Source organism: Acomys minous, assembly GCF_964271855.1.
Source record: "Acomys minous genome assembly, chromosome: 2".
Classification (NCBI taxonomy): Eukaryota; Metazoa; Chordata; class Mammalia; order Rodentia; family Muridae; genus Acomys; species Acomys minous.
Window position 1 is genome coordinate 42,044,587 of NC_140484.1, and position 16,236 is coordinate 42,060,822.

The window sequence follows — 16,236 nt, forward strand, 5'->3', positions numbered from 1 at the left end:
GCAAACTCGGTTTCTGTAACCTGCATGTTTGTGTATTACTTATTGTATAAAGCATAATGTGTAAAGTGAGAGTTAACACAGTGAATTAAAGTGAGCAAAAGAAGAACCAACTTTCAGGTAAAAATCAGGATTACTTGGGTTGCATCCAAAAACTGATGCTCCTTGTGAATATATTGGTTATTCAATACATTCTGACATTGTGGGGACACAAACATCAAAAGCATCTGTGCTTCTGATGCAAAATGTGGGACAAGGTCTATCTAGAAAACAATATGACATGGGCATCTCTAAACTTTATGCACTATAAACATGTTGCCGTTTGAACTTTTTATTTATTTTTAAATCAGGCATAACAACCAGGTAGTGGTGGTGCACGGAAGCACTTGGCTGACAGAGGCCGAGGAGCTCTGTGGGGTCAAGGCCAGCCTGGTCTCCAGAGTTCCAGGATAGCTAGGGCTGTCCCTGTCTTGAATGAAACAAACAAGCAAACAAACAAACAAAAAAAATTAAGTAAGTAAAAAATAAAATCACACATGACAATAGATGCCAACTATTGTCTCAGAGGAAGAAAGCATAAAAGTTTTTAAAAGATTCCATTCAGGTACCTGGTTCTACTTGGCTCAGAGAACCAAGAAGTCCTAGGAAACAAGTAAGTTTGGATCCTAGCTTTCTTCCGAGACCACCGCAGCGCCCAGAGGGCGCCCTCACCTCTAGCCCGGGCCGCAGGTGGGCTCGGGGGCGTGGTCTCAAGGGTGGTCCTGGGGGCGTGGTCTCGAGGGTGCGTCCTAGGGCGTGGCGCCGGCCTCGAGGTCGGGAGCGCCCGGGACTGAGCGCGCCTGGATCCTCAGTGCGAGCCGATTCAGCGGGGTTTCGTGCACCCAGCAGGCACAGGCTCCAGGTAACTTAGCAGGGCCAGCGGCGGTAGCTCGGCAGAGTTGGACAGCCCCAAGCCGGATCTACACGGGCGGGCCAGGCTGCGCCGGGGAGGGAGGGGAGCTGGCGCGGGGAGAGAGGGTACTTGGGCCGGGTGCCGCCGGCTAGGATGGAGCAGGCGTCCTCTTCCTACTCTCCTTCCGGTCCCTCGGTGGGACACCAGTACACTGTGGCTTCTGGAAGGCACTTACTGACTTCTTTTTATCGGACCCGCGCAATGAGTGTGGACTTAGAAAACGGGGTTGGCTGCAGGCGTGGAAGGTAAGAGGCGAACAGTAAGAGCGGTGCCTTGGGCGCCTAGGACTTAAACTTCGTAGGGCCACAGCCCAACGAAGAGGCGTTGTGACAGAAGCCGGCGCTAGGGCAGAGAATGACTGCCTTGGGGCCGATTGCAAACAGACCGGCCGGTCTGGGGTCCAAGCAGTCGCTGCCCTTCCTTTTGCCTTGTTCTTGGGCCTGCAGGTCTGTTACGAAAACAGGTAATTAGTAGACACTTTACTTCCTTAGTTTCTTTGTTTTTGTCTTTTGGGCTATTCTTTTCTTCTTTCTCTCTTTCTCTCTTTCTCTCTTTCTTTCTTTCTTTCTTTCTTTCTTTCTTTCTTTCTTTCTTTCTTTCTTTCTTTTCTCTGCAAACTCTAAGAGATTAACCTGCCTCTGCCTACCTAGGTTAAAGACGTGCACCACCACGTTTGAAGGGTAAGAAGTTCATTTCATCCTCACAGCTGCTCTCAGTTCTTTCAATGTAGAAAAAGAGGTGCCCACCCCTTTGCTGCCCAGCAACTGTTAAGCCTGTTAGTTCCACCATGGAGGAGTTACCTGCAGAGTTTGGCTCTGCAAAAAACCCAAGTGCCGGATTGGTGTGCACTCTTTGTCTTTTCGCTGCAGAAGAAAGTTACTTTGTAACAAATAATGGAGCTAGAGGCCAATTGGGAGGAGATGCTTGTGTTCCAAGAGAGCACTGGTGCGTTGACTTGTGAAGGCGCGTGGATGGGGCTGTGACCTGAATTTGGTGAGTGGTGGGGAAACACCATGGTTCCGTCCTCTGGCCTGCTGCCCCCATTTAGAGCTGTTCTGAAAGGCAGGTTTGTCTGCAAGAAGGGAAGAGGAGGGATGAAATGGTTTTTAAGAGATCAGCGTAAATTACCTGTTAGTTAGCTTAGGCTATTGCACACGTGGGCCCCTCTCTCTGCAGGAGGATTGGGAGCAGGTTTCAGTTCTAGAAGAGTGGAAAACTACAGGTATCTTTGCTTTCCTTTTTCCTAACTTCCACCCTCCTTTCTTTTTTTCAGGCTTTAAAGATGGTAGTTTGGGGAAAGCTTGCTTTCTTAGAAACAGCCAATTAGGAAATTAAGTGGTAGAAAAAAAATTAGTACTCTTGGCAGCAGTCTTTTCTGAATGTCAGATGGTGCTTTCTTTTGGTTTGAGACAGGTTCTTATTGTATAGCTCAGGTTGGCTCCAGTCCGGAGCAGTTCCTGAGGGCTGGGATTTCAGGCATGTGCAGCATGACTGGCTCGGATGCTTTTGCTATGAAGTGTGTAGTATTTCACAAGCAGTGAGTAATGCAGCCTTTTATGCACAGAGCTAAGTGACTTTTTAATTTTCATGCTAATTAATGAGAAATATACTTACAGTTTTGGGTTAGGATGTCAAATAACTAAAACTCTTGAGAAAAGGGTGTTCCCAGATGACTGTTGGTGTAAATAAGGTGAGGTGTCTTCTTTTGGGGACTGTATTCTTAGCATTGACACTGGAAGTGGAGTTTGATGCTGTCAGGTTTCTTTCGGAGACAAATGTTATATGTTTTTATAGCATTGCTGACATTTTTGCCAGATAGATTTCATTTTGTGATTAGGGACTGTGCAACCTGTAACTCACTACAAAGCTGGGAATGACCTTGAACTTCTAATAGGTCTGTAAACACTTACTAGGAGCTGGATTGTAGGTAAGCCCCACCCTTACATGGTGCTGGGGACCAAACCCAGAGTTCTGTTCCTGGCAGGCAAGGACTACCCACTGAGATGTAGCCCTAGCTCTTGGCTAGGTGTGTTCTGTGACAGGATTGTTACACACTTTATAGGACTTTTACCAGCATCTGTGTACCCCCTTGGTGCCCAAAGCCCCTACTCCAGTGACAGTAACCTCATATGACTTCAGATATTGCCAAACATTTCCCTGGAGAGCAAAGCTGGCCTTTGAGGATGAAAGTAGGCCTACACATGAAAAGATCTAAGTATCAATGAACTATGGGGTAAGTATTTCCTGTCAACGACTAGAGAAGCTATCAGTAAATTAAAAATGTCTTGAATAAGACATTGAATTATAAGACATTTTTTAATTACGAAGAGCACAGAGTTATTCCCTGTAAATGGCTGTGTGCCCTGCTAAGTTTTATTGCCACAGAGATTTCAGGTGTTTATGCTGTTGTAAAACTTAATAAAAGGCTAGAGTTAGAAAGTTAACTGGAGAAGGAATACTAGGGGATGGAGAGACAGCTCGGTGGTTAAGAGCATTTGCTGTTCTTGCAGAGAGCCAGAATTCAGTTTCCAGAACCCATGGTGAACGGCTCACAACTCACCATGACTCCTCCAGCTTCAGAGCATGCATGGGTCAGTCGAGAGAGGGCGCGTGCGGGCACACACATGCGTGCGCGCGCACACCCACACACACACACACACACCCACACACACACGCACACACACTAAATCTTTTAAAAATGAACATTTGATTTTTTTCATTCAGTACGCTCAGTGTTTCTTTCAGATTTTTGAAAGTGACAAACCATCAAATGACCATGTATATTGAAAAGTAGGGTTGACAGTGTCAGTCCCAAAGAAAACTAAACAGGAATTCTCAGTGCATGCCTTTAGCTGGAGCTCTCAAGAGGCTGGGCTAGAAGGATTAAGGGTTCAAGGCTACCCTGGCCTACTTAGAGATTCCCCCCCCCCCCAGATAAACAAACAAATAACTGCAGCACCCATGCTGCTTGTCTAGGCTATGGCGAGGGTCTGCGGATTGAAAAGATGACACAACAATGGGTCATTCGTGCTGAGAGAATGCCATTTATTGGGAGTAACAGAGGGGCTTACATAGGGGAGGAAGCAGCAATGGAACAGCACTGTGGAAAGTCCCCAAGAGGAGCCAAACCAAGGGCCAAATAACGAGACTCAAAACAAGGAAAATGAAGGCAACCAGTGGAGCACAATGTTTCAACTGCAGACAAAAACAAGTCAAGTTTCAACTGCAGACAAAAACAAGTAATGGTCAGTACCAGCACAGCTGCAGTTTCCCACAAATAACAACAGCAAAACCTAAACAAAAATTCTCATGCTGAGACCCAGTGTGAATAAAGCAAATGAGATGGCCCAGTAGGCTGCTGCCAAGCTGGACTGCCTAAGTTCAAACCTGGGCTCCCATAGGGTAGAAGAAAATCAGTTTAGAGCTTTCAGCATTCTCCTACACATCTCTGTAGTCTAAGAAACCAAAAGTTAACAAAAAGAACACCATATCCTGCTGATACAGGAAGAAAATGTGACCCCTTTTATTAGGCCTCATATAAGCTTAGGGAGCATAGTCCAGGTTATAAAAAGTGCGTTCTTAACCAGGAAGTAGTTGTAGTTGGCCCCTTCAAAAGTCAAAGTCTTTTGTAAAGCTCAGGACGAGCTACATAATTTTTGAGATTTTTGTTCGTGTGTTTGTTCAAAATGTAAAAATCACAGGCTGGTAGCAACAGAGTATTTAAGGCAGGAGAAGGCAGAGGGCCCTGGGTTGTATGCATACCTGTGCATCTGTGAAGCTGGCTCCCTAAAGCTCTCTATGGACAGCTAAAAGGAGGGTGGTGACCCCTCCCCCAAAAGCAAATCTACCAAAATAATGGAGTCTCTTCCCTGACCCTCCCCCCTTTTTTTCTTCTCTCTGCCAGATGGGATTGAAACCTAGGGCCTTGCTCTACCTAGGCAGGCAACTCCTCCTTTGGCCTTTGTCCCCAGCCTCACTTGGAGTTTCTGAGATATGGATCTGTGCTTTCACATCCAATTGGGAGATTCCTAAATAACCCCTCCCATGGTTAGTTCTTCTCTGTTTAAAGTGGTAGCCATGGTTCCTTAAGGTCCTGGGTACTGGGGTTGGTTGCTTGTTCACTGAACAGCTGTTTAAACTGAGACAGGCGTTGTTGGTTCTGGGGCTAAGCTGTGCCCACGATGGAGTGAATGGCTGAGCCCCTGGTCACTGCGTCCTTCAGTCTGATGGCTAGAGAAGGGGACAGACAAGCACGTGGTCACAGGTGCTTCCTAACTTTTTTTGGGGGGGGGGGATTGTTTTTGTTTTTGTTTGTTTTGTTTTTTTGTTGTTGGCTTGTTTGTTTTGAGACAGGGTTTCTCTGTGTAGCCTTGGCTGTTCAGGACTCCTTTGTAGACCAGGCTGGCCTTAAACTCACAGAGATCCACCTGCCTCTGCCTTCTGGAGTGCTGGGATTGCAGGCATGTGCCACAACGCCTGGCTGGAAGGTCTCTTTCAATGTAAGTTGTGTTTCATATTTGATACCCAAAAAGTGAATAGAAAGCAACGAGGTAAGTTAGGGGATGGCTTTCTAGGAGAAAGGCATTGAGCTCAAGAGGAAAATGGCTGGGACGAAGGCTTTGGGTTGTTTGTAGGATACTGGATATGATGGTAGTGGTGATACCAACTAGTCGGTTCTGGGGTTTTCTTTTCTTTTTCTTTTTCTTTTTTTGGTTTTTCGAGACAGGGTTTCTCTGTGTAGCCTTGACTGTCCTGGACTCGCTTAGACCAGGCTGGCCTCAAACTCACAGAGATCCGCCTGCCTTTGCTTCCCAAGTGCTGGGATTAAAGGCGTGCGCCGCCGCCGCCGCCGCCGCCGCCGCCGCCACCGGCGGCGGCAAATGATCATACTGCAGCTGTGCAGAGAACCATGTGAGGACAGGTACAGATGGGACTCACAGTGCCATTGCAGGACACATGACTCTTTGCCCACAGAGCAAACAGCAGCACAGGCTTCATTTCCTGAACCAACCATGTGGCACTGCCTGTGCAGCCATGTGCAGCCACCTTGGAGGGGGAGCGTGGGTATTAGCAAACAGTGCCACCCAATGCCCCACCAGACACCCAAAAGCCAAGAAACTGAGACTAGGTCTGTAGTTAAAATCGGAAGGATAGTGGTTATTAACCAGTGCTGTTGACAAGGAGGTAGCAAGGATGATTCACCAGTTTCTAGCATGAAAGACTGAGTGGGATGGAGTAGGAAGCATTTATGCTGCTGGAGAGAGCCGCAGGGTGGAGGTGGTGGAGCAGGATGGGGTTGGCACCAGGTTGGGGAGGGACAGTAATTCCTTTGTGGAGGTGTTTTAAATGTGAGACAACCAAATGGAACTGAGGAGTCCCGCAATTAGACGTGGAATAGAAATGTCCACAAACCTTCGGTTGTAAATCCTCATTCATAGTAAAGCCTCCAAAGAGAGAGCAGAGTGGGGGAGAGAAAGGGTCTGTTCCTCATTCTCTGTGCAAGGAGAGAGGCAGGAATGGCTGAGGTTCATAAGGAACCAGGTACACATGCAGGGTAGGCAGAAAACCTGGGGTCAGTGGTTTCTGGGGCTTTTGTTTTGTGCTATTTCTGTCTGAACTGAGCTGAGAGACCCTGCATTTGTTTGTTTGTTCCTGGAAACATCTGGTAGGTAAGAGGCTAAAAAAAAAGTATGGTGGAAATAAAGGGTAGGACCCAATTCCAGAGATGACAAGGACAGCAGGGACAGGGTGCTCTGTGTCTGTGAGGAGGAGGATGGATGAAGATGCTCTCTATCTGCCATCCAGGACTTCATTTCACCTTTCTTGAAAGAAGAAGCAAGACTGGTCACTCAGCTTATTTGTTTCTGATGTAGGATATTTCAACTAGTTGGTTTTTTTTTTTTTTAAAGCTATTCCTTTTTAGTAATAGTAATTTTGCTGTGCTAGGGACAAGACTTGTGAGAAAGACAAGCATTCTTTTACTGAATAGCAGTTAGCCTGTTGGAGTATTTTCTGGTGCCAAGGTTCATGACTGAGCTCCAGAAAAACTGTTTGGGATGATGTTCTTTGTTGTTGAGTTAATTTTTCCTGGGAAGATGTGAACAGACAGACAGTCTGTTCCTCACAGGCGGGGCTGTGTGTACACTAAAGGGTCCCACCTAAGGCTGTCTTGGTGAGCCAGTGGGAACAGGGGCGAAAGTTTCTGGTAAGGAATGTGGTGGGCTGGAGAGTGACTTTGCTTCCTCAGGGTCCTTGGGTGTGGTCTCATTCCTGGGAAACTTTCTGGGCTTCTTCTCATAGACCTTTGTTTACACAGTCTGTGGACACAGACTTTTGTTTTGTGTCTTAGCTTCTCCAGCCATCCTGGTGACTTAGGGGTTTTCTGCTGTCAGTTTGCAGTCCTGTCTAATACTTAGGAACCGTTCTATATACTCACTTAAATTCCTTAGCAGCCATTTGATGTGTTTCTTCAGAAGCCACCAAAATCTTATATATGGCGACTGTAAAGACGAGGAGGCACTGCTTTCCCTTAAGCCTGCACCCAATCTGGATATACTGTAGTCTTCCCCAAGAACCTCTCTTTCTGTTAACCACTGTGCTTAAATTCCAATTTAAGCCTCCCCCCACCGCGGCCCCCCCCCCCCTTTATGAACTCTAGCTCTCCTTCTCACTAACTTGGCCTGAAATTCTTTTCTGGTGCAGTCACGATTTTGACACTCTTTCCCCGCCTCCCCCCAGTAGAGGTCTCTGACAGAACTTCCTGGCTTGCACTGGCCGTGAGTCCCTACCCTGTTCTGAGCTTGGCTTCCTACCTTTCACCTTGTGCTTGGGTGACTAATGGCAGCAACACCTGACATGGGTCTTTGTCTTACCATTTTTTGCCAATGTTGCCAACGGACAACCTTAAGTGTCCTTCCTCAGAAGGATTACACTTAAGTTTTGGAGACATAGTTGGACCTAGGGCTCAAAGATCAGGCTGGGTTCCGTGTAGCAAAGCTAGCTGTCCATGGAGCCCCAGAGATCTGCCGGTCTCTTTTCAGTGCTGAGATCCCAAGTGTGTGCTCTGTGTCTAGCTGGCTTCCACCGTCCTCCTCCGCTTGTTCTTTTTCTTAATGTGGTTTCTAGGGGAGGAACTGGGGTCTTCGTGCTTGCTGGGTAAGTACTTTACTGATGCTGAACTGAGGTACCCTGGGAGCTTGAAGCCTCGGGCTTGTAATCTCAGCTGTGGGGTGGGGCGTGGGGGAGGAATTGGATCCGAGGAGCTTGTTAGACTGAATCTTCATACTTGAGGGTCAGTGAGTTATTCTGCCTCAGGGGGGGAAAAAAAAATAAGCAAGCGAAAATGACCTGGAGAGTGACTAGAAGATATCTAATGTTGACCTCTGTTCCCATATCACATGTAGGCACAAGTCTGTGTACCTGACCACACATGTGAACAATTACACACATAGTGCTCAAATTGTAAAGAGTTTAAAAAAAATTTTTTTTTAAAGGCAGGCATCATGGTGCACACCTTTAATCCTAGTACTTGGAGGGCAGAGGCAGGCGGATCCATGTGAGTTTGAGGCCAGTCTTGTCTACAAAGTGAGTCAGGACAGTCAAGGCTATACAGAGAAACTCTGTCTCAAAAAACAAAAAACAAAAAACAAAAACAAACCAAAAACCAAAACAAAAAACAAAACAAAATTTGTGAAGAGTGACTGACACAGTCTCTGGGTTCTCCTGGAATGTATAATACATGATATATGATATGTAATATATATAATCTCACATGTATCTCATTGTACTCATAAATACTATTATTTGTCAATTAGAATGTATTTATGGGGTGGGCATATAGCTCAATAGAATGCTTGCCTGGTGTGGAACACACTGGGGTTGGATCACTAGCTCTATCCAAAAGTAAAATAAAACTTCTCATTTAAACACTTGGCAGTGCTACAGTGATTTAAATGTTTGGTGATGTGGTTTCTTCCTCTATCAGCCACTACTTCTGTCACATTATGGTCACATGCTATTGTTGAGAATCAGCCTGCGCCATTTTGGTTGCTTTTGTAAACACACTGGTCTGGTGAGGGCTCTGGCTCTCTTGGGTACTGTGTGAGAACAGGTGAAGAAGAGCACTGAAAGGCCAGTCTCCTCACGTCAGTGCTGTATCACTGTGGGCTCTGAGCAAGCCTCTGTGAAAGGTCAGCAGGGTCCAGCTGCCGGCAGGTGGTCAAGAATTTTCTAGAATCAGCCAGTGGATATAGGAATGTGCCTTGGGCACTAACTTGCTTGCCAAGGTTGTTTGCTTGCTTTGTCACTGTGAGGCCAACGAAGAATTTTGCTATGTAAGTCTGACCTTTTTGGAGCACTAGAGCTCAAAGTGTTGTGCCAAGTAAGTCAGACCTTACAGTGGAGAAGTCCTCCCTCTGACTAGTAGAGCCTTGGCTATGGCTTAGGAGGCCTTCCTGTAGCTACTCTGTGGCCTTTCTTGAAAATTGCACGAGGTTCTTAGTCCCTGCATACCACAGGTGGTAGACGAAAACCTATACTTGTATGTCTTACAGAGTATGCATTTGTGCGTGTGCATTTTTATGCAGTATTAGAAATCAAACCCAGGACCTCCTATATGTTTGACAAATGTCTAGCATTGAGATAAATCCCAATTTCCTGATGAAATACTTCTAAAGTCAATTATACAGAACATAACAACAAACTTGTGAGCTCCCTGAACATACAAACTCTGGCCAAAAATAGAGGATTTAAAAAATCCTACAAGTGCTCACTTATTTCTGCAAAGGACCTGGCTTCAATTCCCAGGACCAACATGGAGGATCACTTCCTCCCATTCTAGGTACCCATTTGGTGTATATATACTGTGTATATCCCATAAAACACACACACACACACACACACACACACACACACACACACAGAGACACACAGAGAGACACACACACACAGACACACACACACACACAGACACACAGAGAGACACACACAGACACACACACACAGACACACGCACACACACACTTATAATAAAACAAAAGATAAAACAAACTTATATAACTATCTTTATAGCAAGCTCTTTATTTAGTGTCATAGGTATTTCTTTTTTTCTTTTCTTTTTTTTGGGGTTTTTTTTTGTTTTGTTTTGTTTTGTTGTTTTTGGTTTTTCAAGACAGGGTTTCTCTGTGTCACAGCTCTGGCTGTCTTGGAACTCGCTCTGTAGCCCATGCTGGCCTTGAACTGATGGAGATCTGCCTGCCTCTGCCTCCCAAGTACTGGGATTAAAAGCATGCGCCACCACTGCCTGGCCTGTCATAGGTATTTCTAACCATAGGGAAGGAATACGTCCTTGATGCTAAATCACTCTCATTGTGAAGGGAGCTCAGTTTTGGTAGATCCAATTTTGAAACAAAGAAGAAGTTAGTAGTGGTCTGGAGAGATGGCTCAGTGGCTTTTGCAGAAGATGGGCGTCAATTCCCAGAACCCATGCCAGGAAGTTTATGATGGGTAGTCTGAAACTAGTTCAGGGGATCAGATACCTCTGGCCTCTGTGAGACCCTGTGCTCATAGGTATACACACACACACACACACACACACACACACACACACACACACACACAAATTAAAAATAGATATTTAAAAAGGAGTTAGTATTATAAGATAATCTACATGGTTCTTTAATATTTTATATAAAAATGAATTCTATTAATACATCTTTGAATGATCTTGTTGACTGATACAGAAGTCTTTGCTGTTGATAATGAAGTTACCTGAATTGAAAAAGGGAAAGAAGGAAGAGAAGCCATGTTTGAATGATACTGACCACAGGGAAATGATTTCCTGGTAGTGCCTTTGTGTAGCCCTGCCTACTCCTCCCTAAGTGTAGAATCCAGTAGTGACCATGGAGAGGGGATGTGGAAGGACAGTCAGGATGAAGTTCCGGGCATAGGGTAACCTCCCACATCATTCTGACCTTTAGAAAGCCATTTAGAGCTGGGTTGGATTGTACACACCTTTAATTACAGTGTTTGAAGTCTGAATCTTGGAGATCTCTGAGTCCAAGGCCAGCCTGGTCTACAAATCCAGCCAGAGCTATATAAGGAGATCTTGTTTACAAAGGTAACAAACAAACAAAACCTAGAAAAGCCACATAGGCCTCTGGAGTCTCTTTTTTCATGAATTAAATCAAAGTTTGGATCTTTAGACTAGATGAGGTTTTTTATTTTATTTTTTAAAGGATTCTTGGTTGGTTATTATGTATCCCTGGCTTTAAATGTTTACATTATTATCTGAAGGATTTAGAAATAAGCCTTGAGGCATAGGACCTTGTTACATTTTCTTTTTCTTGTTTTTCAAATCAGGGTTTGGCTGTGTAGCCTTGGCTGTCCTGGACTTGCTTTGTAGACCAGGATGACCTCAAACTCACAGTGATCCTCTGCCTCCCCAGGGCTAGGATTAAAGGCGTGCACCATCATACCAAGCTGCAGAACCTGTTTATTTATGTCAACTTTTCCTTTTAATCACTAGATGACAATTGTGCCCACACCCCAGAAGACCCAGTAACCAAGTCTAGGACCCTGTTCTTCAAAGTTCCCTTCAGTTTTACAATGACACATTGTTCTAAAAATAATGTTAATTACATTTAAAGAGTCTGCAATTTCCCCTAGAAGACTTAGTAAATAACCACTGTGAATTCCTGGAAAGCTGGGCCTATGCATTATTTATGCTGGCATGTTCCTCCCCAGAATCTAGAATCTGTTTTGAGTAAGATGTTCAGTGTGGAGTTAAATTGAATACACCAAAGTATTTAATAGTAACTTTGAAATATGTTAGGTCGAGTGCATCGGAGTATCTGGTAGCATGCTGGAAAAGGGTTTTCTCTGGGTTGGAGAGATGGTTCAGTGGCTAAGGGTGGGCCTGAGTTCACAAGCCCAGCACCCATGTAAAAGCTGCATGTACCTTGATTCCCAGCATTGGAGAACAGAGACTGGGGGACCTGGGAACTCACTGCACAGCTAGCCTAGCCAAAATGGTGAGCTTCTGTTTCGTTAAGACCTTGTCTAGGGCAGTAAGGTTAGAGTCATAGAGGATGACATGTCCCCTCCCACGTCCTCCTCTCACCTCTGAATGATGAGGCTAGCCTGCATTACGTAGCTAGACCTAGTCTCAAAACTAAACAAACAAAACAAGAGGTTAGAAATGAGGGAAAGGTCAACAGCAATAGAGTTCACTGTGTGTAAAGTACAGTATAAGCATGTTATAGATCAGTTCACTGTTTAAAATACTATTATTTATATGTACTTGTGTTTTGCTTGCACATGTGTCTATGCATTATGTTCATTCTTGGTGACGAAGGAGGCCAAAAGAAGGCATTGGATCACCTGGGACTAGAGTGACAAATGGTTGTGAGCTGCCATGTAAGTGCTAGGAATCATTTTGGCTCCACCAGAAGAGCAGACAGTGCTTGGCATCCAACACCGAGTCTTCCTTCCTTCCAGCACCATTTACTCTTTTGTATTTTGGAGAAGGGTGGGCTGTGTTTGAGACAGGATCTTGCAGATCAGGCTGGCCTTGAATTTGCAATGATCCTATTGCCTCTGTCTCTTGAGTACCGGTGTTGTATGTCTGTGTACACTTATTTACCATACCTAGTTCAGGTCACTTATTCTGAAAAACTCAGAAGTTTTATATATGAATATTTCCCCAAATACATCATTTAAAATTAATATTTTTTAGTAAAAGAAGCTAATATTACACAATGTATGTTTTAACCTTATGCCTCGTTGATAATGTTCAGCTTGCTTTATTTATTTATTTATTTATTTATTTATTTTTATGCATCTGTGAAAGAAGACACTGCAGCTTAGGAACCCATAAGGGCTTTGGGGAGTCTGAGGTGTTAAGTGATGGTGTCCAGGGTTCCTGCTGACTCTAGCTGGCTTCAAAGCTCATAGGTATCAGACTCTCTTATTTCTCCTGTATGAGCAAATTCAAGAGAAAGAATCCCAGCAGTAGCTAGCAGTGAGGAATGCAGAAAGAAACCTTGGTGATGTGCCACATTTACAGTTGAAATATTGACAAAGTTACAGAATATATGCACGTATGTGGGACTCTGCTGGATAAAGTTTGGCCTGTGAAGGTGACTCCTTCTCTCAGCAGGGTTCCCGCTCCACCTGATCTGGTAACCCCAGATCTTATAAGGAATGTCACATAACCCTCACAGAGGATTACAGGCCTAGCCCTTTCCTGATAAGAAACTTGTTTGACAGGCACTGGGAATTTCTAGAAGTACCCCACCCTATGCTGAGGAGATCTTAGCCTCAGGGCCTCCTGTTACTGCATGTAAACGAAGTGCTGTACCACTGTATATAGATTAAGTGTCCTGGCACCCTTAGCTCTATGAAATCAGACACATTCACCCTCAGAACCTCTCCCTACTGCACAAGGTTTATAAGTAAAGGCTGGCTGGTATACCGGGGGGCCGCTCTTGTTCGCCATTCCTCCACCATGACTGTCTGAAACTTTATTTATTCTGGGGGGCTCTGCTGTTGGACACCAGGTAGTGAGGGATGGGTGGAACCACCTTTGCAGCTGCTGAGGCCTGCTCTACCACTGACCCTCAGTGAAGCAATGTCAGGCCTGCATCTCACCAGACCTGCCTGCCAGCAGGCTTCAGACAACTCTCTGCTCCCTCTGCTGCCCAAACAAGGATTGGTTAACACTTTGTAGCTAAAAGAGCTAACCTGTAACACTGCCTCTGCAGAGAACTCATTTTCCACCTGCCCCAGAGAGCAGGGAACCCAGCCAGCTTAGTGCCTGCCTGACTTGGGAACCTCACCCTGAGTGCTCTGTGCTGGCCCTGGTTAAGAAGCAGAACCTTGGGACCCTTTGATCTCAAGTTGTCTCCATTCTCGTCCAGAAGCAAGCAGCGCCTGGACCAGCCCCCAAGTCGTGGACCCTGGACTGACCCACAAGCGTTGGGACCCAGGCTACCCAACTGGCCTCTGAATGGCACATGTAGTTAAAATAATTACAGAGTTGTAGAAGAAAATGGTACTTTAACTATGATGGTACATTTGGAGGGCATTGGAGCTGTACAGAAACTTACAAATGCTGGTATAGGAATGCTGATCCTGGGAAATCCTTTAAAGGAAAACAAAGATAGAAATATACTAAGATTCCTACTGAATGTTCATAACAACATAATTTGGAAATACCCTTAATACTTAGCCCTAAGATGCAAAACTAAAACAAAAAGGATCATTGATATCCAGGAAATGAAAAAGGCAGAAGATAAATACCCATTACCGCTTAGTATGAGCACGTAAGAAACTCTGTAATGTTCACAGATACATACAAAAAGCAGTGGAGAAATGTAAACCCAGAGCTGGGAGTGGTTCAGTGCACTTGCCTGTCATGTATAAGACCCTCCCTCAGTCAGACACCTTGTAACCTTCCAAAAGGAGTCGACCTAGAGTATATTAAGTGATAACACTGTGAATATTTCGGCTAAGGCTTATGTTGGAGCATTGATGCCTGTTAACAATTTTCAGGGGGCTGGAGAGATGGCTCAGAGAGGTTAAGAGCTCCGACTGCTCTTCCAAAGGTCATGAGTTCAATTCCCAGCAACCACATGGTGACTCACAACCATCACTTCTGGCCTGCAGGCAGAATGCTGTATATATAATAAATAAACAAATCTTAAAACAAACAAACAAACAAAAACAACTTTCAGATTTTTTTCTTTGAAAATTTGAAACAGATACAACACGTTTTGCTCCTGTCTGTTCCCCACTGCTCACCTCCAGTAGCTCCTGGATTCCATTCCACGTCCCTCGCCCAACTTTACTTGCCTCTCCCTCTCCTCTTTAAAAAAAAAAAAAAATCCACAGAATCCATCACTGCTCATGGGTGAAGGGCCACTGGAGCATTCTCAACCTACTGGACTCTGCTCCAGCCACCATCAATGACCACGGCTCCTCAGCTAGGGGCGGGGAAATCATGGCTGCAGGCCCCTCCCCTTCAGTGTGGAGGGTACAGGCTTGATTAAGAGCTTTTAAATCTTAGTCTATAGTTTTTGTCATGGTGGTGGTGGTTTTGTTTTTTGAGACAGTCTCAGTCTCCCTCCCTCCCTCCCTCCCTCTCTCTCTCTCTCTCTCTCTCTCTCTCTCTCTCTCTCTCTCTCTCTCTGGTCCTGGCTGTCCTAGAACTTGCTATGTACACCAGGCTGGCCTTGAACTCACACAGGTCCTCCTGCCTCTGCCTCCTGAGTGCTGGGACCAAAGGTTTGCATCACTGTGCTCTGCCACTTTGTAGTTTTGGTTTGGTTTGCTTTGGTTTGATTTTTTTTGAGACAGAGTTTCTCCGTGTAGCCCTGGCTGTCCTAGAACTCACTGTCTCATAGGAGACTTATGATAGCCAACCTGCAGGAAGACTTGTGGGGTATGGTGGAAACCTAGGGGCCGACAGGAAGCTGTTAATGACTGCCTGCTGGGTGGTTCTTGGCTATAAATATAGCCTGTGTTTGTGTTTTGGTCTGTCTGTCCCCAGGGTGCCAGCCCTTCCCGCATCACTGCTTTGAAACCACATGTAAAAGCAGCTGAAGCCTCAGCTTTTTTATTTTTTTTTAAACTCTGATTCTTCCATGTGAACAGTGATAAGAATTAAATGAGAATGTATGTAAAGCACGCGTGTTCATGATAACATAAGCATTCCTTTAAGTGATGGTGGTGGTGGCAGCTGCCTTCAGAGGCAAGTGGATCTCTGAGTTCAAGATCAGCCTGGACTACAAAGCGAGTTCCAGGATAGCCAGAGCTACACAGAGAAACACTGTCTTGAAAAACGAAAGAGGAGGAAGAGCAGGAGAAAAAGGAGGAGAAGGAGGATGAAGACAAAGATGAAAGGAAGGAGAAGAAAATCTGTGGTCTTGGACATACTTGCATCCATTCTTAGATACATATCAAACTCAAAGCCCCTCAATAAGAGAAGCAGATTATTTTCTTTAAACTAACACCACCATCCCCATTTCTCTGACACATGGCCCAGTAGGCTTGAGACACAGCAGAGGCCTCCCCAGCTCTCGACCTTGTGAATCTGCTAGGGACCAGCTAAGAATGCTAGCACCCAGGGATTGGTCGCCTCTCACCAAATTCAGCACTTCGTTTCTATCTTGAAAGTTCAGAACCATCTGGACAATCCCCAGACAGGAAGAGAACCCTACCGAAAGCGAGGCCTGTGGTTTGGGGTTGCTCTATAAATGCTCTTTCTGTAGCAGCCAACAGTTGGCTCT

General features: G+C 45.2%; 1 protein-coding gene across 6 annotated transcripts in view; it reads left to right on the forward strand.

Annotated features, from left to right (window-relative positions):
- The first annotated feature begins 772 nt into the window (after positions 1–772).
- Positions 773–16,236, forward strand: part of GCNT1 (glucosaminyl (N-acetyl) transferase 1) — a 37,414-nt gene continuing 21,950 nt past the window's right edge. For 2 of the 6 annotated variants that reach the window (XM_084773045.1, XM_084773042.1), the window contains exon 1: positions 773–898. The gene's annotated coding sequence lies outside the window, so the exon portion shown is untranslated. Of the gene's footprint in view, positions 899–938; positions 1,195–1,297; positions 1,413–1,860; positions 1,943–1,989; positions 2,012–16,236 lie in introns of those variants that run through there. The other 4 variants (XM_084773043.1, XM_084773047.1, XM_084773044.1 and 1 more) reach the window with 4 other exon arrangements.